The sequence below is a fragment of the Acartia tonsa genome, chromosome 15 (genome assembly GCF_053477335.1).
Source record: "Acartia tonsa isolate MP-2025a chromosome 15, ASM5347733v1, whole genome shotgun sequence".
Taxonomy (NCBI): Eukaryota; Metazoa; Arthropoda; class Copepoda; order Calanoida; family Acartiidae; genus Acartia; species Acartia tonsa.
Window position 1 is genome coordinate 26,669,274 of NC_137274.1, and position 17,366 is coordinate 26,686,639.

The 17,366-nt window shown below is 40.0% G+C and overlaps 1 long non-coding RNA gene across 1 annotated transcript; it reads right to left on the reverse strand.

Annotated features, from left to right (window-relative positions):
• Positions 1–562: 562 nt before the first annotated feature.
• Positions 563–16,930, reverse strand: LOC145307294 (uncharacterized). The gene is made up of 7 exons (XR_013875384.1): positions 16,835–16,930; positions 6,036–6,092; positions 3,474–3,557; positions 2,766–2,820; positions 2,287–2,310; positions 1,847–1,909; positions 563–1,454 (listed from the first exon to the last, which is right to left on the reverse strand). It is a non-coding gene; the product is annotated as an uncharacterized LOC145307294 (long non-coding RNA).
• Between the last annotated feature and the right edge of the window lie 436 nt (positions 16,931–17,366).

Consider the following 17,366-nt stretch of genomic DNA (forward strand, 5'->3'; position numbering starts at 1 on the left):
CTTTAAAGTAATATCGTACGGATAGACGGATATGCTTTATTATTATGTGGCTAACCTATCAAAATAATTGAGAAAAAAACAACAAGGACGACGACATCCAAAAAAGCGAAATTCTCAAATCAGAATGAAGAATAAATGGACATTAATTGTTGTAAATTGTTAAAACATAATAACAAGAACATTAATTCAAAAGTCTAAACAAAATTATGCATAAATTCGTTGCAAAATTGTATAAATGCAGGATACTGTAAAGACATATTTTTTTTAATTATAGAGCTGCTTCAATTATTATTCCAAAATATCAGTTGAATAGGATAATTATTTAGAATAAAAAAGTTGTTGTCAAAAAGTTAAAAATCTGTATGTTTGAAATCGATTAGACAATTCTAAGTAAATGAAAAAAGCTTTCCGTTACAGACAAACGTACGGACGGACCAACCCTAATTTTACAAAAAGCTACGCTTTTTTTAAAAATAAGAAGAAAACAAATTTTAAAAAATTTTATTAAAGCTACATATCAGAGTAAACAATACAAATATAAACAAAAATGTAAAAATGTATAAAGTATTTTAAATCTTTAAAAGTAACTATTGGATACAAATATGAAATACTATGAGGTAAATAGTTGCTTCAGTCTATGTGTTCATTTTATAGGCAAGAATTAATTTGGAAAACATTATTTTACCCTGCAATGGTGAATGTTGGGATAGAGATAGGACAACTGAAAATGAATTATAATGTCCACATATTTTATTGGGAATGATTATTTGTATGGACAGTCCTATCCCAGTGTATCCTGGCTGAAAAGCAATAAAGACAGTCCTAAAAATTGCCTTTTTTTCTGTGAGATATTTTTGTTGTGGCGTTTAAGAGTGATAACATACAAACAGCAAAAAAACCTGCTTCAAAAATAGAATGAGTAGTCTCTTGGAAGCAGTGTTACTACAGCAAAGGCGTGCAAAAGGTGGTGTGTATGTAGCGTAAACACCCGTGTATGTGCACGCCAATTGTTGGAAGATAATTTCAACATGATGACTGTTAAAGAAATCAGCTTATAGTGCCTATAAAGAAATGACATCATACAAGACAAATTACCAATGATAGGCCAGTATACATTTTGATTGACCATTTGTAAAATGTATACTAGCCTATCATTGGTCATTTGTATTGTTTGACGTAATCTTTTTACAGGCACAATACGCTGCTTCCTGTGAAAGAGCTAATTTTTTTCCGATATGGCCAAGATCGAGTATTCTTATCCATAAGTCTTATACTGTAATAAAAATACTTTTTTTGTGGATGAAATAACAGCACCATGGGATATTATACAGATTGTTATGAAGAATAGAAAAAAAATGCTCATTGTGTTATTTCTTTTGGCTGCAGACTTGCTGTGTTTTGTAGTATGTTGATCATCGGGAACCTTAGATCCCAGCCACGAAAGGAGCGCAGTCCTAAATTTATAAATTAATAGGATATCATAAATTAGTTAATATTTTTAAGCATAATGTCTTTTACGTGTTATTAGACAGAATATTTTCTTGTAATTTCTTTTAATTTCAAAATTAGTCTTTGCTTCTTTTTAGCGTTTTAGCCCCCCCCCCCCCAAAAAAAAAAAACAAGAATAGTTATTTATCACATAATATTATAGACAGCTTGCCGCGATTATTAGAATGAAAAAGGCTAAAGTCTCGGGCTAACAAAATTGGTATTTATGATTTTTATTAGTCTGTAATACGATGCTAAACATGATTTTTTTAGTATCGATTTCAAAGCCATACTAGAAAATATGTAAAAAGATTATTAGCGCAGCTACTCTTCAATAAGGTATCCTATTAAATCCTGCCTGGACGTGGCTGAAGACGTCTCTCTGGATGTTGTCCAGGTGAGGACGCTCGTGTTCATAGAGCCTGATACAGTTATACAGCTTAAATCTTCTTGATCATGCATTTTTTAGCTACTTTTTATATTGCATAATTTAGTATAAACAGACCAAAAAGTCATTTCTATTTAAAAAACAATGAAAATGATCTTTCCTATTGTTTAACCATCCCCCCCCCCTCTCTATCTCTCTAATAAAAGATACCTGTAAAGATAAAATTAGCGCAAGATAAAATATTTTAAAAGGGGCCTTTTTTACCTCCCCCCCTCCCCCATCTTTTCAAAATTTAAAGCTTTCCCTGTATTTAACCATCACTTATTATGTACTTGCTTTTAAAATGTTGTACTAAAAAATAATGTACTTAAATAATGCTGTACTTTTAAAAAGAAGATTTTAGCTATATTCCTTTCTCTCATTGGCTCAACATACTAAAAAGAAAAAAAATATTTTATTAGAAACACAAGAACAATTACTTTCCTAAGCAGAGAAACAATAACCAGAAAGCAAATTTTGACAGACAGTGTAAAAAATAAGAAATATTTAAACAGTATAATGAGATGATATGATACAAGAAATAGACATTATTTTTTTTATTTAAAAATATATATAAAAGGTGGTTTATTTATTGGTATGAGAAAAGCACTCAAAAAGTAATGAGTAGTTATTCATAAAGGGATAAGACAATGACCGATAAATGATGATACATAAAACTACCCATTCTATAGATTACAATTACGTTTGGACATTCTAACCAATGAACCAACCAATCAAAATTTAAAAAAAGTCTTTTTTGGGACAACGATTAAAAAATCGCTGTTATAAAACTTTGGGGACCAGTGTAAATATATAGCCCCATGTCCCCTCCCTCCCTAGTAGGTATTACCTTGAGGTTGGTCTCCACCCAGCCATGATGGTACAACAGCTTTGTGATGTCTCGTCTAAAACATAAATAAAATTATTCTATAATTTATCAGGGCTCGGCAGCCGCGCTGTTTAAACCAGCTTCTATAGAAATAGATTTCGAAAAAAAAAGTATTGTATGTTTAGAAACAGGTTTAGGCATACAGCTGAGGCTTAAACGTGGCTGCCGAGCCATAAATTTTATCTTTCTGATACTAAGATCGAAAAGAATGGTTGACTGACCCCCCCCCCCCCCCCTCCCAACTAAATTACCCATAGAAGAGGTCCACCAAGGTTATTATATAAAGTAGTAAGTTTTTGTTTCCTGACTCTAAAAATAACAAAGAAAAAATCTTGTTCAAATCAATTGTAATTTATAGTAAAGCTTTAGAAGATATTTTACAGACCTCCCCTTCCCTCCCCTAGAGGCAAGGGGTAAAGCAACTCGTATTTTATATTGTTTTAAAGCTTTTTGAGAGGAGGAATTAATTGAGGTTGTGCCAGATACTTTTTTTGGCGGATACCGGATATCTGGCTGATTTCTAAAGCCAGATATTTGTTATCCGGCCAGATATCTGGCCAACACCGGATATCATAAGCATAAGAAATCATCTGGATATCCAGTAATTGGATTGTTTCAATATCCGGTATCCGGCCGGATATCCGGCACAGCCATAAGGAATTTTCTTACTTTTTATCCAAGTCTTGGCTCCTCTCTGCTGCGATATTCAGGGCGCTTTTTAGCCTTTCCATTCGCGTCATCAGCGCATTCCATCTAAAGAGAAATAAGAATGCGGTCAAACACACACAAACAATATTATATGTAAGGCAGATGGGCTTTTTAAATTGAAAAAAAATAATGTACTATTGAAATAACTTTAAAAAATCTGCTGTGAAATTGCTTAAATGCAGGAAGCTTAAAACATATACAGTTGGGGAGTTGAATCCATTTTTATAGAAGTAGAAATATAATATATGATTATGGTTTTGACCCTCTAAAAAACGTAATCTACTATTCCACTTTCCCCTCTCTTGGTGATGATATAATCAACGCCGATATGATTTTTGTAATCTACCACTCCAATTTGCCTCTCTTGGTGATGATATCATCAATGCTGATACGATTTTTGAAATGTACCATTCCACTTTCAAGAGAGGCGAAACTGGAATGGTGGTTTACATTTTTAACATTGACATAATTGAAATCATACATACTATATTTAAATTATGTTAATTGTAGGAATGTATAAAATACTATTTATAATTTAAAAAATTTTATGTAAAATGAAAATAATAACTAGAATATACCATTACTATTATGTCGCTTTAAATAAAGAAATCAATGTTTATGAATAAGCTGATATGTAAACATAAATGAACCATTCCAGTTTCGCCTCTATTGAAAGTGGAATGGTACATTTCAAAAATCGTATCGGCGTTGATGATATCATCACCAAGAGAGGCAAAATTGGAATGGTAGATTACTAAAATCATATTGGCGTTGATGATATCATCAACAAGAGAGGGGAAAGTGGAATGGTAGATTACGTTTTTTAGAGGGTCAAAACCGTAATCATAGATTATATTTCTGCTTCTATAAAAAAGGATTCAACTCTCCAACTGATATAGACGTTATTACATTTCCAGTATGGCTTCGAAGCCGACAGATATCCCCTGGATTAGAACCGGTGTTAGCCCGGGCCTTCGGCCCCTTGGGGCTAACAAAACTAATGGTCTAAATGTTTTCATATTTTTTATTTTATATCCGCAGAAAGATGTCTCAAAATACGATGCGATAAATAACTATTCTAAACACAACTTTAGAGTTGTTATGTTTTTAACGTTATTCCTATTCGTCATAGGATTTTCCTTTCTCAATTAGTATATAAATGTACAATTTACTAATTTTCAACAGTTCTCATACTATGCTGAAAAATCATGTTTTGCATGGTATTACAAACAATTTTAAATGAAAACTTTAAATATAAAAATCATAAGATTAAAACCAGTTTTGTTATCCCGATAATCAGCAGTTAGCGAGATCCTTCGGTACAAACAGACATACATCATATTACTTTATTATTAGAGGCCTCTAGGAGCCTTTGAAGCAGGGGGGGGGAGTCGACCCCTCCACTTTCAATGGCTTATTTTAAACGAGGATGACAACATCCATAAGTAGCGAAACTCAAAAAATTTGAATATATATCGGGAAAAAAATTACTATAGCAGTGTCATACAATAATCATAAAACTTGATAAAATAGTTAAATCACGAAGCCTTTAAAATCACGCAACCTTTGAATCACGGAAGCTTAAAAATCTAGGAATCGATCTAGCACCGCAATTAATATACAAATCTTAATGAAACTTGATGGAAATATGTAGAATAAAGGCATATTCAATCCCTGATAAATTCAGCCGTCAATCCTGAATAGGAATAGAGAAAATCACGAAAACCTAAAAATCTAAGAATAGATCTAGCACCCCAATTAATTAACAAATCTTAATAAATCTTGTTGAAAATATTTTGAATGTAAAATAAATTAATCTCTGAAAGTTTCAGCCTTCAATCTTGAATAGGAATTAAGAAAACATGAAAATCTAGGAATCGATCTAGCACCCTAAGTAACAGACAGATGGACAAGGGCATATGTCAAAGGAATCTTCAATAAAAATTTCAGCTGTCTGTCTTAAATAGTAGCCGAGTAAATCACGTTTCCCCTAAAACGTTTCAGACAGACATACATAAAGTCGGACATTTCAAATTATAGAGTAGCTTCGCTACGAAAAAGTAAAAGAAAATATTTTGGAGAAGGTCTTTTTTTTAAAGGCGAATTCTCTTGGGAGGGTGGTGGTAACTAAATAAATTATGAAATAATTATGAACCTTGCCAGGATTTATGGGAAGCTACACTGTAAAGGAGAACTATATCGGTACAGTGGTTAGCGAGATCCTTCACTACAGACAAAAACACCTTACTACTTTATATTATAGGACTAGCGGCTGCGTGCCTAGCATCTAGGGGTTCTATATTCAAAGGAATAAGGAAGGGCAGAAAAAAAACCTAAATCAATACAAACATTTTCTTATAAAAATAAAATGGCCTAAAACCATCCCGGGACCTATAAGAAGCTTTACTGTAAAGGAGAACCATATCGGTTCAGTTGTTAGCGAGATCCTTCACTACAGATAAAAAACACCTTACTACTTTATATTATAGGATAGAAAATCTTTGCAACAAAAAATGAACTTACCGATCATGTAGCTCACGGTACATATAAGGGTCCATCCTGGGCAGAGAAACTATAATCCTAAATATAACAAGAATAACAATATCCATAAGTAGCAGACCCATCACAAAATCATAGATGGACAACGGACAAAGTAAGTTGTAGAGAAGATGTTCAGTTATCATAAAAGAGAGATAACGAATGAGAAAGAAGGTTATGCTAGCAAGGATCTAAAGGGATAAGACAATGATTGATAAATTAATGTATATCCCCAATGATGATACACAAAATTAACCATTCTCCAGCATAAGGTTAGTGGTTAAAACATTTTAACTCTTAACTTAACTCTTATAAACCAACCAATCAAAATTCACTAAAGTACCCAAAGTAACACAACCCAATCTTTCCCCCTTCCCTTTTTCGGGAAAGAAAAATATGACGTCACTGGAATCGTGTTCCATCAAAAATTATACAAAATCGGGAAAGATTGGATTGTGTCACTCAAAGTTGTTAAGTCAACGAATAAGAAAATGTTATTATAAATTTTTGGGGACTAGTGTAATAAATAGTCCATTGTCCCCTCTCTCTGATATGCTATAGATAATCATGAAAAAGTTTAACATGTATTTTGTAGTATGATCAACTGACGGATTAAATGAGGATGATCTTCACAAAAAATCATATATCTTTAATAGCGGTTACGGACTGACAATAAAATATATTCTATTAAATAAAGTAAAGCTTTTTTGCCTGTAGCAAATAATCTTGCTAACCGCTGAAAAAATATAAAATGATATGACAAATATTTCCAAAAAATTATTAGTGTTCCTTAAAGGACGCCTGCAAGAACGCCCACGCTTTAACTGCTGAAAGACTGCCACAAGTAGACCCAATACCCCAAATTTGAAGCCTTCAGCTTCAATAACAAGAAAGTTCTAGGCATTTCAAAATAGCATTTTATGTACATTGATATTTTGAAAGATTTCCAATGCTCATAAAAGAAAAAACAATATTAAATTACGTCGCCTAGACACAAAATTATAACCTTATCTTTGTCAGAAACTTAGATTACCGGTAACTGATTACATTTTTACATTAAAAACACCACATTTTATAGTCAAAATCTATGAAAAAAATCGATTTAAATTGCATTTTTAAACGAAAATCATAGCGGACACAAAGGGGGAAACTTATACAAGCTCAGCTGTGATTGGTTGTTAAGCTGATTCAGCCTTCTGATTGGCTACAGTACACTCGGTACAATGCAAGTTAAACTTAATTTTTTTTAATGATTTTGACTATAAAAATGGGTATTTTTATTGTAAAAATATAATTAGTTACGGGCAACCTAAATCTATGACAAAAATAAGCTTATAATTTTGTTTCTAGGCCACGTAGTTTAATTTCAAAATTTCTAACATAAGCATTGAATTTCTTTCAAAATTTCCATTGTATATAAAATGTCAATTTAAAATGCCTAGAACTTTTTTGTTATAGAAGCTAAAGGCTTCAAATTTGGGGTAATGGGTCTAATTGTGGCAGTCTTTCAGCAGTCAAAGCGTGGTATTTCTTGCAGGCTTCCTTTAAAAGAATTAAGAATCTAAGTAATTTTTTATCTTACATGTCCGATGGAAAAAGTTGAACTAATCAAATCCTTTTTGGAACACAAAAAAAACTGCATCTAAATGTACTATTATGTTGCACCAGACATATCTTGAACTTAGTTTGAGTTTATAAAAACATCGCGTCATTTATAAAATTATGTACAGTATATTTGATATATTCATGTATACGTTTCTAACAACAACATCCATTAATCAAAGCTCTAAAGATCTATAATCTAGTTGTCAAAAGGTTAAAAATTAGCATGTTAAAAGGTCTTTCCGGTTACGATTTAGAGTTGCTACGTTTCCTAACTTTCATCTGCAACTGTCAAAGGAATCATCTTGCGAAGTTTGAAATCGAGAGGAAAATTCTAACTTATCTAAATCAATAAAATCAATCCGGATGGACGTACGGACCGACTCTTATTATAGAAAAGCTTCGCTTTTGAATAGTGCACCCAAATGTATTGTTATGCACCAGACGTATCTTGAATTTCGGATGACGGGTAAATAAATTCTGAAATATAAATGACGCAAGTGAGTACAAAATATATACGCATATTTTGGTCAATTTTGGTGATTTTTTAAAATGCAAAATATAATGATAACTATTAAAACAATTTTTAAGTATAACTTTTATCTTATTAGGATAACAATTAAAAAAGCAAAATATTTTTACTATATGCAATTCGTGTTCAAACACCTAATTGAAAAAAATAATGCAAGATATAGCTTTTATTTTAAGATAGACTAGGGGCAACGCCCCCTAGAAGCCTTTAGGTATTATTAAAGTGGGAGGGGGATAAGTCAACCGCCTTTCTACTTTTTAATTTGAGTTTTAATAAAAAATATTATAAAAAAATTTTAGGTAGAGGATTTGAAATTGGCGCATTTGTATAAACACCAGTTAATGCACAAAAATAAGGGGGGGGGGAACAAAACAAGTTTTAAAAAATCCGAGAACTCGAACTACTATTGTGGTATCCGCCTAGGGTAAATGGCAGACACCAGAGTTCGAATAAAGACTACGGCAGTGTGAACAGACGTGGACACCTTACTATAGAGAAGCTACGCTTCTCTAGCATTCACTAGACAAGAATCAACATCTATTTCAGTTGTCACTTTATTGAAGGGTTAAAGGATACTAAAGCTATATACAACAAACAATAACTACATGGATAGGAATAAATGATCATAACATAAAAGCATTATAATACATATACAATAGTCAGTTTGGGCAATCATGATTCCCCATCCCTGGAAAGGGTGGGGGGAATTAAGAATACAGTTAACCATAATATAAATACATATGGATTAGGAATAAAGATAGTTAAAGATAAATCATACAGTGAAACATAGATAATTGCAATGGTTAGGTAGATGGCTATCCCTGTCTGGGGCAGGCAGGATAGCCCATGGAGCAGCAAAATAGGTAGATAAGCATAGAGGGGTTGAGTGGTAGGTCTGGGTCCTAAAGAGGGAAGGTTTGATGATTACTTGTGACAACAACAGTCTGTGTGGGGGTGATTCTATCAGGTGAGGGCAGGTTTAGATCCTTTATCCTCAGGGTTGAGGTGGTGCTGATAACTTGGTGGTTGAAGGGGAAGGTTCCGGTGCTTAAGATGGGAGAGGGAGGGGTAACACCCCTCCCTCCATTTGCAGGACAACTGAGAGATGAAATCAGTACCGTTATCTGACATATTTTCAGGTGGCTTTATAATTGTAGAATAACAGGATTTAGCTAGGTGCGTAGCATCACTATAATGTCTTGGTTTCTGCATGGTCCAGAGCTGCTGCATACCACAACTCTCCCCTCGGAAGGCTGGAGGGGTTGTCTGCACCGCCAGACTTCCGACAGTGGTTGCGGCCTTCAGTTTGTTGTCCTTGTGGAATGGGTCCGCCAGGATACCAGTTGCTGGACGGTGGTGGACTCCAGCCCTCCCCAGGTCTAACGGAATCGGCTATATCTGCTGGAGTAGCTGGTCCTGTTGGATATTCTGGCCGTTGGATGTGTACCTCTGAGGCCACCCTGGCAACCTCCAGGGGTGGCACAGCACATGAGGGGGCTTGGACCAACAGCCGCCTGGTATACACCTCTTCAGGTTTCTCCACTGGGCTGGTGGTCTCCATCGTGTTGGTCACCTTGCTGCTGGCAGGCTGGCTACTGGATGCATGCGCAGTTTCTTCGCCCTCGGGACTGGTCAGGTTCATTCGGCTTCCAGGGTCTCTGTCAACGCGGGCAGGTGGTGGTTGCCATACTGTAGGAGCGTTGCCTCCTTCAGGCTCATTCTGGACATTGGCAGGGTGGTGCATGGCAGTCCGACCTGCGGGGTAGGGAAAGGTAACAGTCCATCCTTTATGCCGGAGGCTGTCTTGGATCTGCAAGGGTGGCTCCGCTCTAGTTGGCTGGGAGACAGGCCCATCCACGGACACTGCTGCTGGTGGCACAAGGCTCCGGATTTCCTCCCCTAGCCTGAAAGGGTCCAGGCACATTTTCTCCATCTTGGGTAGACATAATTGTTGGGGATCCTCTACTTCTATGGTTAGGCTCGGCACTTGGCGCATCTAGTTGTGTTACTCCCCAGGCAGCGGTCAAAGCTTCTTCAGTTTGGCTGGTAATGGCTGATACCCTGGCTCCTGGGGCAGATGCAGGGGGCGCAGGCAAGTTTGGCCCAGCCCAAACTTCCTGGTACACCAGTGCAATACAATTACCCTGGCTTGGTTGAGGGAGGTAGACAGCTGGATGCAGTTGAGGGTGAGGGACAGCTGGACTCTCCCTGCTGGCTGGGGGCTCTGGCTGGCTGGGGGTGACGGGTGTCACCCCTTCCTCTGGGGCTGCGGGCTCATTCCGGGGTCCAGGTATCTCGGTGGCGGCGACGGTTGTCGCCCCAGGCACCAGTGTGGGGGCGCTGGATAGCACCCCCCAGTCTTCACAGGGGTCCAGGTCTCTCGGTGGCGGCGACGGTTGTCGCCCCAGGCACAAGCGTGGGGCGCTGGATAGCACCCCCCAGTCTTCACAGGTGGCGGCGACGGTTGTCGCCCCAGACATCAGCTTGGTGGTGCAGGGAAGCACCTCTCGTTCCTTCCAGGTGGCGACGCCGGTTGGCGTCCCATACATCGACTCAGACTCGCTGGCTAGCGCCTCTTGCCTCTCCCACTCGGCGGCCGCCAGGGCCTCCTCGTACACCGTCCCGGTGGCGCTGGGTAGCGCCCCTCGGCTCTTGCTGGGGGTGACAGGGGTTACGGACACCGGTCCCCTGTGGTTGCGGCTGAGGTCCAGGCCAACCCGGTTGGGTTCAGCCGCTCCTCCCAGCACGTTGATCCTGGCCACCATGGTCCCAATCTGAGACACAGACTCCTGGGTAGCCGCGGCCCCAGCGGCGGCAGCTAGTTGGGGTGACGGCTGGGCATCTCCCTCCAGGTGGACCTGGGTGGCAGACTGGTTGCATGCAGGTTGTTGGGCGGCCTGGTGTTTCTTCATTGCCCGGTCCCAACCGGTTCTACACTTGGCGGCTGTGTGGCCGTTGAAGCGGCAGCGCCCCTTCGTCCAGCTGGGTCCCATCAGGCCGGCTTCCTCAGGGTGTATCAACCTGCCAGGTCTCTCCTCCTCCAGTTGGGGCACCAGCTGACAAACAGGGTCTCCCCTACTAGGGGTCAGGCGGTGCTGGGCTGCTTGTGGTGGCTCCTTGGTTACATTCAGCCTCCTCCCCATACACACAGGTTCCTTCCATCCAACAGCGGCTCTCCTCCCCTGGGTGGCGAGGCCAGCCTCGGCCTTAGCTTCTGCAGGTGCTTCTACACATGAGGGATCCTGCCTCTGGGTATGCCAGGTGGTTGGTAGCAAAGGCCGTTGATGGTGCCAGTCGGAAAGGGGGCTATGATCTCTGGGGGGTACCTGTGGCCAGTGTGTGGACAGGTACCCACAGGTGGACCAGCAAGGCCCAGAAGATGCCATACTGATGGTAGCCTGAACTGTATTCCGGACTGTCAGCAGACTGTTGGTAGCCACCTGAGTTGGGCCAGAGTTGCCAGCTGGTATTGCGTCCCTGCCAGGCTCCGTCAGCTGCTGGTGGGGAGCCCCTGCGGTGGTTCTGGTTTTGGCAAGGGATGGCCTTCTTATTGACTTCCCTGGTTGGAGCTCTGCATCCTGGTGGGCCTCCATCTTCAGCAGCATGGGGGAACTTGGCTGGGACATGTGCAGTGGTTCAACAGAGTAGCGGCATCTGGTCTTGGAGTGTGGGGGAACAGCCTCACTGCTGCTGGTCAACCCTGCTCCCTCCGTGCTGGGTAAAGTCTTCCACTGCAGCAGGTCACCAGTCCCCATCCTTAGGCCGGTCCCCAGTCGTTCCATGCCTGGGGGCTCCCAGGGAGGCTTGGGTGGCGGCTCCCCCACCCCCAGGTACGCGTCGGGCATCTGGGTGAAGAGCCTATTCCCCTGGGACAGCTCCCCATCCTCCAGCTTGGTGAGGCCAGCGCCAGGGAGGACCTTTCCACCCCAGAAACAGGTGGTACTGGCCCTGGGGCTGGGCCCCGTTGGAGTCTCAGTTCTGGTGGTAGTGTCCATCTTGGGGCTGGCCACTAAGTCTCTGAAGCTTGTCACCTTCTCATTAGGCTCAGTTGCATCGTTCAACACCCCCAGGAGGACACCTACAGGTTCAGCAATCCCCAGTCCAGTATTGCTATTTCTCGTACGTTGAGCACCAACTGAACAGGAGCTGTGCAGCGGACATTCAGTCACCCTTCCAGACAAGGGCATCTCAGGGACCAGGGGTCTGTGACCTGGCATGTGTTTGATGTTCACTGTACTCAACACAGTAGGCCAAAGTAATAACAGAAGTAGTATCTTGTAGATATAGAAGCAGAGTAGAGTAGCCGCGCCGCAAGGAGGTTCGAGCCGGCTCACCCCTAGTATAAATACTATAGCTGTGTAATTAGGGTGGTAGTCCACGTAGCCGTAGGCTCGGTCCTCCTGGCTCAAGAGTTTCTGTGGCTGGCGCGCCCCCATGATAAGTAGCAGGGGGTTGGTCTGTTGGTGCCAGCGTCTTGTTTAACTGTTGAGCCTGAGTGGTTCTCCTTTCCAGTATAGCTCTTGATTTCTGTGGTAACCAGCGGATCTTAGCTTAAAGGTAACAGGGAATATGTTAGGCATCCACAGATGTCTCTAGGAGCGTATCCGCTAGTAGATATATGGATAGGTAGGCTATCTATATATATACATGGCTACACGCCCATATATATATATATACGTGTATAGGGATATCCCCAGAGCTAGCTAGCTTTTCCTCCTTGCTCCAAAAAAATCACGCTTCCTCTGTATATAGTTCACAACTATGAGGGTCGATGGTCCAGGTACACACCACCACTGCCCAGTGTGGGGCAGCAAGTCAGGCTATGTCCACAGGGTGGGCGTACTTTCGTTCAGTTACCATATCAGTTTCCAGTGTTGTTTGGTGAGGTTAGTATTCACTTGCTTGTACCCATGATACAAAAAAAACAACATTATTTATCACTTGGGTATTTATATATACATATATTTGTTTCACTAACCACTCAGCTTTGAAGTAGGGTTGGCAGGGCTAGGAGATGTTGAGGGTCTGAGCGGGTTTAAGGAACTGGTTTAGTTTTCCTTATCACACTGTAGACAGGGAGGGAGGAGCTTGCAAGTTTTTCTCCTAAAAAAATATCTCTGTTGTATGCTATAGAGTGGCCCCTCTCCTGTGTGGGTGTGTGTGTGTGTGTGTGTGCGTGAAATCTCCTTTCCGTGCAGCGCGCTTACGCACCGTCAATCCGCGCACACAGATAAAACGCGCACTTGTCCCTCAACTCGCTCTCTCGTTGGTCCGCTTTGTCCGTTGGACTTATGATATTTTCCGCACTCTGTTGCCCTACCCGTGAATGGCGCTTTGTGATCCCGGTCGCTAGACCCACACTACAGACGGACTTAGTCTAGTGTGGGTAGGGGGGGAGCGCGTGAGGGGACGGGGGTAACTCCGTCCGTTCCCCCTGTGAGGGAGGGGGGTAACTGTGTGCTGGTGTAATAGTGCCTTTTCTTCTTAATCCTAGGCTTATCTATTATATCACCCTGATTGTATTTGCCTTCAATGGAGAGGGGCTCCTCCCTTTCCCTTGGAATAAGGGGTGTATTGTTGTTGTGCTATAGGCTTGAGGTGATTTGATTGTATATCAGGGTCTTTATTATATTAAATCTAGCTTCTATTTTTGTCCTTATCACAATTGCATAACAGATTTGTTTACTAACACTGTTCTATTTTTAGCTGTTATCACAATACACAATAAATCCAAGCCTGTTCTATTTTTAGATTTATCACAACACAACAATTTGTTTGCCAAGCTTTGCTCATAAATCTATTGTTTAGCCATCACACCAGGTTGGTAATCCCTGCAATGTGACCTAATATCTGTTTTTCTAGATGGGTGGCTGCGTTGTAGCCTCTCAGGATACTTGGAGTTGACGTAGTTTTTCTCTGTTCTGGTGCACTACACTCGTATGTTGGCTCGCAGCTTGCAGCTATGTGGCGTGTTTCAGCCTATCGGCGGCAGGGAATGTCCCGTCCTGCTAGCGCCGCTTGCAGCTATGTGGCGTGTTTCAGCCTATCGGCGGCAGGGAATGTCCCGTCCTGCTAGCGCCGCTTATCCAAATCCAGCTGATGGCGGCAGGGAATGTCCCGTCCTGCTAGCGCCACTGGTTCGGATCCTGCTATCTCTTGCAGTAAAATTGGCCTATTTTCAGCCGTTTACACTTATTTGGCTTGTTTCAGCCGGTCCGCAGGCCTGTTTCAGCCTTTTGAGCGCTCAATTCTCCGTTAGATGTCGGCGCTTCTCGCGGTTCTTCTTCAAGTTTCACTTCCACAACTGCCGGATGCAGAGTTAGACTTGCTGTCCAGGGTGGGTAATTCAGGTTGCTTGTGTCAGTTTTGCCAGTTTCACTGCTGGGAGTACCTTAGCCTCAGATGCGCGTCTGCTCTACACTTGTGGTTCGCCGTAATCTCACACAGCTGTCACCAAAAGTTGTGGTATCCGCCTAGGGTAAATGGCAGACACCAGAGTTCGAATAAAGACTACGGCAGTGTGAACAGACGTGGACACCTTACTATAGAGAAGCTACGCTTCTCTAGCATTCACTAGACAAGAATCAACATCTATTTCAGTTGTCACTTTATTGAAGGGTTAAAGGATACTAAAGCTATATACAACAAACAATAACTACATGGATAGGAATAAATGATCATAACATAAAAGCATTATAATACATATACAATAGTCAGTTTGGGCAATCATGATTCCCCATCCCTGGAAAGGGTGGGGGGAATTAAGAATACAGTTAACCATAATATAAATACATATGGATTAGGAATAAAGATAGTTAAAGATAAATCATACAGTGAAACATAGATAATTGCAATGGTTAGGTAGATGGCTATCCCTGTCTGGGGCAGGCAGGATAGCCCATGGAGCAGCACAATAGGTAGATAAGCATAGAGGGGTTGAGTGGTAGGTCTGGGTCCTAAAGAGGGAAGGTTTGATGATTACTTGTGACAACAACAGTCTGTGTGGGGGTGATTCTATCAGGTGAGGGCAGGTTTAGATCCTTTATCCTCAGGGTTGAGGTGGTGCTGATAACTTGGTGGTTGAAGGGGAAGGTTCCGGTGCTTAAGATGGGAGAGGGAGGGGTAACACCCCTCCCTCCATTTGCAGGACAACTGAGAGATGAAATCAGTACCGTTATCTGACATATTTTCAGGTGGCTTTATAATTGTAGAATAACAGGATTTAGCTAGGTGCGTAGCATCACTATAATGTCTTGGTTTCTGCATGGTCCAGAGCTGCCGCATACCACACTATCATCGAATTTCGTTTGAGTTTACAAAAAAATTTTATCACGTTATTTCGAAAATGTTAAGAAAAACATCGCGTCAGATATAGAATTATGTACAGTATAGTATATTTGATATACTCATGTATATGTTTCTACTAAACACAGACGTCCATAACAAGGATGACAGCATCCATAAAGCAAAGCTCTAAAATCTAGTTGTCAAATGGTTAAAAATTAGCATGCTTAAATGGACGTGCGAACTTTCTGGTAACGTTTTGTAAATCGTACCAAACTGTCCATAGGAACCATCATGCAAGGTTTGAAATCGAGAGAACAATTTCAACATTTTGAATTAACGAATAAAGCTACGTTACAGACGGACCGCACCTAATTATAGAAAAGCTTCGCTTTAAAAAGAGCATATAGATATATTTTTATGCACCAGACAGATCTTTTTATGTTTTCAACTGATAAACACATACGGCATGATGGCTACAACAACATAACAAAGATGACAACATCCATAAGCGAAGCTCTAAAACCAGGCTATATGACAACAGAATATTTACAATATTTTATGTAAATTAGTTGCAAAACTTATTAAAAACAGAAAATACGGAATAACTTACTTCAAAGTAGATGTTCAGTAGTAAAAAAAAAATAAAAAATTAGAAAATAGATCACGAAACCTTTCACATATGTAAAAAAAATTTTAATATTATATTTAGCATGACTGGCAGACTCACATACTAAGTAGATAATATATTGTATTCTTATTAGTTATACATTATAGGAAATATTTTTCTCCTATTCATTCGAAACCTATTAATACTCGGTTCTTATCCATACGAAAAAAACTATGTCTAGCATCGTATTATAAACAGATTTCTACGAATATAAAAATAATAATAAAAATTCGGCATCTCGAAGCTAAAAACCTGGTTTTAATCTTATAATTGCACCTTTTATATCCGCGGAAACTGTTTATAATTCGATGCAAGATATAACAATTAAAAATCCAGACGTCTATCTTGTATACCATCCGAGAAAATCAAATTTTTCCCATAGCGTTACAATAGATTTAAGGACGGACAAAGTGTATTAAAAAGAAGCCTAGCTACTTTTTAAAAATACCTTAGTAAATGATTTGCTTACGGCAAATTTAAAGTCGAAGCATTATGCTTTACTAGTGGCTGTGCCCCTAGTATCTAGGGCTCTGTATTTGTAGATGAAAAAAATTGAAATATGACACCTTCAACCATCCCTATGTAAAGCTTCCCTAAAAAGGAGAACTCAACCAGTTAAGTTATTCTTAAGATTCAGACAAAAAATCTCATTACTTTATATAATAGGATATTTTTAGGCTAAATTATAAGTTTTACCTTAAGATACAAACAAAAACCAAGCTTTTTTTTTACAGCTTTTTAGTGTTTCTCAGCCAACAGCCAGCTAGAATCTGATGTCCTTAATCCATTCCTTTTCCTTATATACACAAATAAAACTTTTGGTATTAGTCATATTTTTAAACCCACAATCTCTAGACCTCTGTCAGACATGCATCAAATGTCAAAAACTCTTTTTGTCTGGGGGAGGGGCATTGGGGGGGGGGGGGGGGGTTAGTCCAATTTTTTTTTCTTTTCCACAGAATTTTGAATTTTCTCCCGCACTGCCGCTAAATTTTGGGTGCAGGGACATGGAAAAGATCGCATAAAAAGAGTTAAACCCTTCTAAAATAAATTGTTTATGCTTCGCGCCACGGTTTTTGGTATTGGTTCTTAAAATCCAGGTAAATTTAGAAAATATATTTTAGGGGACTAATTGTCCCTACCTCCCCTCCCCCCCCCCGAGATTTTTTACATCAGGGGGTATAAAACAACTTTTGTTAATTTTATCCTATGTTAGATTTTTATTTGT